The sequence below is a fragment of the Thalassophryne amazonica genome, chromosome 5, assembly GCF_902500255.1.
Source record: "Thalassophryne amazonica chromosome 5, fThaAma1.1, whole genome shotgun sequence".
Taxonomy (NCBI): Eukaryota; Metazoa; Chordata; class Actinopteri; order Batrachoidiformes; family Batrachoididae; genus Thalassophryne; species Thalassophryne amazonica.
The window spans coordinates 130442381-130449465 of NC_047107.1; positions in this window are offsets into that span (position 1 = coordinate 130442381).

The following is a 7085-nucleotide window of genomic DNA, read 5'->3' on the forward strand; positions in this document are numbered from 1 at the left end:
TTATTAGACAGCATTGCTTAAATTTTCATTGTTACGCAGATGATACCCAGCTTTATCTATCCATGAAGCCAGAGGACACACATCAATTAGCTAAACTGCAGGATTGTCTTACAGACATAAAGACATGGATGACCTCTAATTTCCTGCTTTTAAACTCAGATAAAACTGAAGTTATTGTACTTTGCCCCACAAATCTTAGAAACATGGTGTCTAACCAGATCCTTACTCTGGATGGCATTACCCTGACCTCTAGTAATACTGTGAGAAATCTTGGAGTCATTTTTGATCAGGATATGTCATTCAATGCGCATATTAAACAAATATGTAGGACTGCTTTTTTGCATTTGCGCAATATCTCTAAAATTAGAAAGGTCTTGTCTCAGAGTGATGCTGAAAAACTAATTCATGCATTTATTTCCTCTAGGCTGGACTATTGTAATTCATTATTATCAGGTTGTCCTAAAAGTTCCCTGAAAAGCCTTCAGTTAATTCAAAATGCTGCAGCTAGAGTACTGACGGGGACTAGAAGGAGAGAGCATATCTCACCCATATTGGCCTCTCTTAATTGGCTTCCTGTTAATTCTAGAATAGAATTTAAAATTCTTCTTCTTACTTATAAGGTTTTGAATAATCAGGTCCCATCTTATCTTAGGGACCTCGTAGTACCATATCACCCCAATAGAGCGCTTCGTTCTCAGACTGCAGGCTTACTTGTAGTTCCTAGGGTTTGTAAGAGTAGAATGGGAGGCAGAGCCTTCAGCTTTCAGGCTCCTCTCCTATGGAACCAGCTCCCAATTCAGATCAGGGAGACAGACACCCTCTCTACTTAAGATTAGGCTTAAAACTTTCCTTTTTGCTAAAGCTTATAGTTAGGGCTGGATCAGGTGACCCTGAACCATCCCTTAGTTATGCTGCTATAGACTTAGACTGCTGGGGGGTTCCCATGATGCACTGTTTCTTTCTCTTTTTGCTCTGTATGCACCACTCTGCATTTAATCATTAGTGATCGATCTCTGCTCCCCTCCACAGCATGTCTTTTTCCTGGTTCTCTCCCTCAGCCCCAACCAGTCCCAGCAGAAGACTGCCCCTCCCTGAGCCTGGTTCTGCTGGAGGTTTCTTCCTGTTAAAAGGGAGTTTTTCCTTCCCACTGTCGCCAAGTGCTTGCTCACAGGGCGTCGTTTTGACCGTTGGGGTTTTTACGTAATTATTGTATGGCCTTGTCTTACAATATAAAGGGCCTTGGGGCAACTGTTTGTTGTGATTTGGCGCTATATAAATAAAATTGATTTGATTTGATTTGAAAAGCGGCAGTGGTTTTATACGTGGGTATGTGGCCGAGACAGGCAGGGTTCTGTCATACAAGGTGCTCACTACACACTGGAAGCAACTTGGGGATTAAGGACCTTGCCCAAGGGCCCTGACTGATTTTCTGGTCAGGCTGGGTTACTTTAGGTTACTTTGAAGATGTGGGGATGGACTGGTTGTCAACTTGCATGGTTGCCATCCAGGACCGGAGGCAATTGTGTTGTATTTTGCCTCCCTGTGTTGCACCACTGGTTATGGAGAAATGTCATTTTGTCCAGATTCGTGTGGACGTGAAGAATGGAAGGATTTTTGGTCTTTACTGTAGACACAAGGTTATTAGATCTAATAAGTGCTGTTGTCTGTTTGCTGCTGTTTGGTACAATGAAGAGAACCCTTCAGCTTCCAGGCCAGTGGACACACACACACACACACACACACACACACACACACACACACACACACACACACACACACTTAGACAGGCGCGCGTGAGGTGGTACTTGTTCTGTTTCCAGCTGAGCGTGTGGAGCGATGCATGCTGGGATGCCTTTGTACCCTGTTGTGTCCCTGAGGGTGTCACAGCCCGTGACTGTGTGTGTTGTGTGGCTGGTAGCTGTTACGAGTGTCAGCCTGCATCATCATCAGGCCACAACACTCAGAGTGGTGGGAGGGGGCGGGGTCATAACAACAAACACACAAACACAAATTTACTCAAATTTACTTGGCTGGATCACAGAGTATTTTCTGTGCTTGCTTATAGACAGACTGCTCATAGATGGGCTGAAGGTGCAGGGTTTCAGTCCTCCCCATAACCTTCTTAGCAGTCTGCGCCAGATGAGAAAGCTTTGATTTTAACTGAACCAATAAGTTTCCATACCATGCTGCCATCCCATATCTAATGATGCTCTCCAACACCGCCCGATAAAATAAAAGCACCAAAACCAAACACCCTGAGTTGATGTAAAAAAAATGCAGTCTTTGCTGTAAGTGTGCACACAAATGATCAGTATGTGTTTCTCAGCTAAACAGATGATCTAAGTGAACACCTGGACATCTATAAGAGCTTACCTGGTGAATTTTTTGATCCTGAACTAGAACTGGAGTCTGGTCTCCAACAGGCCGAGGATATAGAACTGTCATGATTTTGGCCGGCTCTGGGCTTCAATCCTAATTTTTCCTCCTTCTTTTACCCACCGTCTGCCCCAGCTGTTTTAGTAGCTGTTTATCATGGGTTTATTGTGTTCTATTTTGCTTTGCTACTTTGTCTCTTTGCTACTTTTATACTTTAGCCATTGTCCGGTTCTGTTCTTGTTTTGTTCAGCCAGTTTATGTTTCCATTGTTTACCATTTGTTTATTTTGTTCTTCTCATTTGTTACATTACCCGTTGTGCTTTGGGGTCAGGTTTTATTACAGTCTGTTTTATTTTTGGTTTGTTTTACGACTCTGTTTTCTTAGTCAGTCCAGTTCAGTTTTGTCTTGGTGTTTTCTTTCAGTTCTCATGTTCATGTCTGGTTTGCTATTGTATTATATTCTGCCCCTGATGTCCATTTTAGTGCTGTTCTGTTTTTGCCATTTGTTTCCACTCCGCACCTCCCATCATGTCTTTGTTCCTCGTCTCACGCCCAGTTATTTATGTTCACTTCACATCACTGCACCTGCCCCATGTCTTTGTCTCCCACCTTGTTTATGTCTGCTTTGTGTTTTCGTTCACTCCCACTCTTGCTCCAGCTCACGTGTCTTTGTCTGTTACTTCACTCCACTCTGTGCTTCCCTTCCTTCACTATCTTGTTCTCGGCACAACCTTTGTCTCCCCCGGTCACGCCCCCTTTCAGAGACTTCCACACACCTGCTTCACATCACCCTAATTTGTTTGCTCCTTATTTAAACCATCACAGTCTCACAGCTCACTGCCAGATTGTTCTCTTGTACACTTTCCAGCGCCCTTCATTGTCCTGATTTTGTCTTGCCGTGTTATGAATCCTGCTCTGTTGTCTTTGTCCATGCTTCTTGCCTCATCCCAGATGTCGGTGTTTGCTCGTGCCTCTGAACCCTGCTTGTTTATGACTGCGTCTCAGTCTGACCCTGCTTGTACCTCTGCCACGCGGACTGATTACATGTGTACCAAACCTGATGCTGGAATAAAGACCATGATTACCTCCACACCTAAGCCTAGTCTGGGAGTCTGTATTGCGGGTCCAGCCACCTTGGTAGCCGAGCAGCCACTCGTCCTGACAGTACAATCTGGCCAGAATATGGACTACGCAGACTCCATTCCTGGCATGGACACTGCTGCTGTACTCCCAGAAATTGAGGTGATAAAGAGGATTTTTTTTGTTTGTTTGTTTGTTTTTTGTCTGTTTTCATGACTGTTACACTCCAGGAGACAAATTTGATTATCTTGATCTTGTGATCTTATCATGATCTTGTGAATTCAAATCTATTTTCCAGAGCTTCTGAGCCTGGACGATGTTTTTTGTGAACAGAAGCATCCAGATTGGATGAAGCATCCGGAGGCCTACCTGCCATCAGAGGACGACGAATCTGACTGGACGGATGTGGACGAAGATGAAGATTGTGAGTCCGACCAGGTAGCTCTACAGGACATGGCAACATCCCTATTCAAGATACAGGACTTATTTTTTGATTATCAGGACTGCTACATGAGAATCAGGAGCTCCAGCTACCGAGATCACGTCTCCCAGGAACCCAGAGGCGACCATGTCCCCTGACCATGTCAAGCCACCCACGTCTCCTGTGGGTCCAGTTGTGGATGCGGCGCGCACCCTGCCTCTTGAAGCAGTAATCGCCACGGTGCACTCCTCACCTTTGGTGGTGGTATTCGGTGCAGCGCCACATGGGTCAGCAGCCTGTGCAGACACTGCTTCCACATGCATTGCGGCCACCTCACTGATGATGTCACATGAAGCTCCTGCCTGTTCGCCACCTGCATTCGAGACCAGCTCCGCCACGGATCAACCTGCAGCAGCTGTTGAAAGAGCTTCTTCTCTTCCAGCATTGGCACCCGCAGGCATGACACACACGCCGCTGACCAGCCGGCCGGCCCAGCCATTTTCTCGACGGCAACAGTCAGCCCCACCTCCTCGCACACAGTGGTGGACACCCCGGCGGCGTCAGCTGACGTCGTCGCTGCGTTCCCCACGATCGTCTCATCTTTACCTTCATCATCTGTCTGCACCGCCCCTACGTCATCAGAAGGCATGATTGTGCCACCTGTGTTAAAACCGTGCTGACCCAAATCACAGTCACCTTGGTTCAATGATTACCTGCGTGACCTCAAGCATAAGGCAAGAGGTCTAGAATGGAAATGGCGTAGTTCAAAATTAGAAGTATTCCACCTTGCGTGCTGTGATGCTATCTTAGACTATAAGCATGCATTATTGGCTACAAAGCGGACTTACTACTCTGATTTGAGCAACAAAAACAAGCATAACTCAAAGTTCTTGTTCAACACGGTGGCAACACTTATTCATGGACAGCTGCCTGTAGTGCACTCTCCTTTTACAGTACAAGATTTCCTGGCTTACTTTGAGAAGAAAATAGAAGACATTAGGTTAAACATATCCCAGCATGCCTTAACCCAGCCACTACACCCTGCTACTGAGGTATTACCTTGATTTAAAGAATTTGATAGTATCTCACTAGGCATGCTGATGAAACTTGCAACATCAACAAAAAGCACAACCTGTTTATTTAAAAAAATATCTATCTATCTATCTATCTATCTATCTATCTATCTATCTATCTATCTATCTATCTATCTATCTATCTATCTATCTATCTATCTATCTATCTATCTATCTATCTATCTATCTATCTATCTATCTATCTATATATATATATATATATATAATTCCTCAGAGGGAGTTTTTCCTTACCACTGTTACTCTGGTTAGACCTTACTTGTGTGAAGCGCCTCGAGGCAACTCTGTTGTGATTTGCCGGAATTCGCACGTCGTGACGAACTGCAATGGCGGAGAACAAAAGCAAGTCCGTGTTGGAAGTCTCACGGGACATGTCTTCCACTATTCAGAAGATTCAGACGGCTTTCAGTGGCTTTTTAGTCGAGTGAGTATCCGAGAAATTGTGGAGAGCTGGGCATGTCAACATGTCCTGTGAGACTTCCAACACGGACTTGCTTTTGTTCTCCGCCATTGCAGCTTCGTCCCGATGCGCGAATTCTGCCGCATGCCTTTCATTAGAAATTCTCCTTTAACAGTGGAATGTGCCTAAAAATGGCTATGCCCACCTCTTCCGCAATTTCTCTGGGTCACACGACGTCCTGGATCAACACAGCCTTCACTTTGGAAATGATCTGGTCATTTCAGCCTGTCGATGGCCGCTCGGAGCGCGGCGGGCCCTCAGCCGCTGTGGGCCGTCTTTAATCCAGGTGCAATGCTCCTTAATCCTTGTGATGCCCATAGAATCTTCACTAAAAGCCATCTGAATTTTCTGAATGGTTTCCACCTGGCTGTCTCTCACAGTTTCTGAAAAAATTTGATGCAGCGCTGCTCCAATCTTTCAGACATTTTCCTGACAATGAAAATCCGACAAGGTGGGTGGACCAGTGCTCACTCAAAGCCTGCCCACAGGCAAATGACGCAACCGATAGGCGTGAAAAAACTCACGAATGCGCACGAAGGTTCAAGCTTGGCTGATGCAAGCGCACACGATTCAAATCCATATAGTTTTTGCAAAAAATAAAAAGGTCCGTTACTTTTCTAACAGACCTCGTACATAAGAAAGAGGAAAGAGAAAAAAAAGGCATTCATCTGACAAAAACACACCTTCTTTTCTTTACTGTTGAGGTAACGACCTGAAAATCACAGTCACAAAACCCAGGAATAACATCCGTCCATCAAAGCCAGTATGACATGAGGTTGGCCAGACCTCACTAACACACATGGGGATCGAAAATATGCCTGTTACATACTTTACAATAATACAACAGAATTTGTTTAACCAACGGAGTATGAAACAGAAGAGATCTGAAGATTTCTCACCGCTTTATTGACAACTCTCCAAGAAAGAAATAACGAAATCACCCCCAGAAAGAGAAAACACAAAATGGGGGAGAGAAAAAGAAAAAGAGAAAAAAAAAATAGACCGACTACTCAACACATAAAATGACCCCCTTATGAAACTAACTGTGTTTGTTGATGCATTGTTTCGATAAGCCTGGAAACAGGTCTCAATAGCCTCCCTGCTCTCGTTCTAACGTGACCATCACCACCCGTGTCTCCAACAGGCACAATGGAACTCTCATGAACTCTACACAAGCGGTTATCACGTCGGTCATCAGTCATCAGTGTTGTCTTTTCCAACAACAATAACACTTGGCCTTACAGGCACCTCAACAGGGGACATCTATACAGATGTGAGAGGCACGTTAGTCTCTGGTTCGTCGTGAGTCTCTGGTTCAGTCAGGGACACCGAAAAAGTGGATGTGAGTTCGGAGTGAAGGTCAACATCAGCTTCTTCCAAATCCAACCCACCAGAAGATATAGAAGATAAGACTTCAGACACCCAGAATTTTGTTTTGTACTTTGCCGATTCCTCAGACTCATCTGAAATTGCCTCTTGCCTTTCAGGTAGGTCTTCAGCACTAGGCACTGATGACACATCAAACTCACTTTGGTCAGAAACTTCAGCCAAATGGAGGCAATTAACTGGCATTATCAGGTTTCGATGGACAATTTTCTCCTGGCCTGTGATGTGGTGTTGGGTCTTGAAAGTGTGGCTTTCTGCATTTTTCCCTATG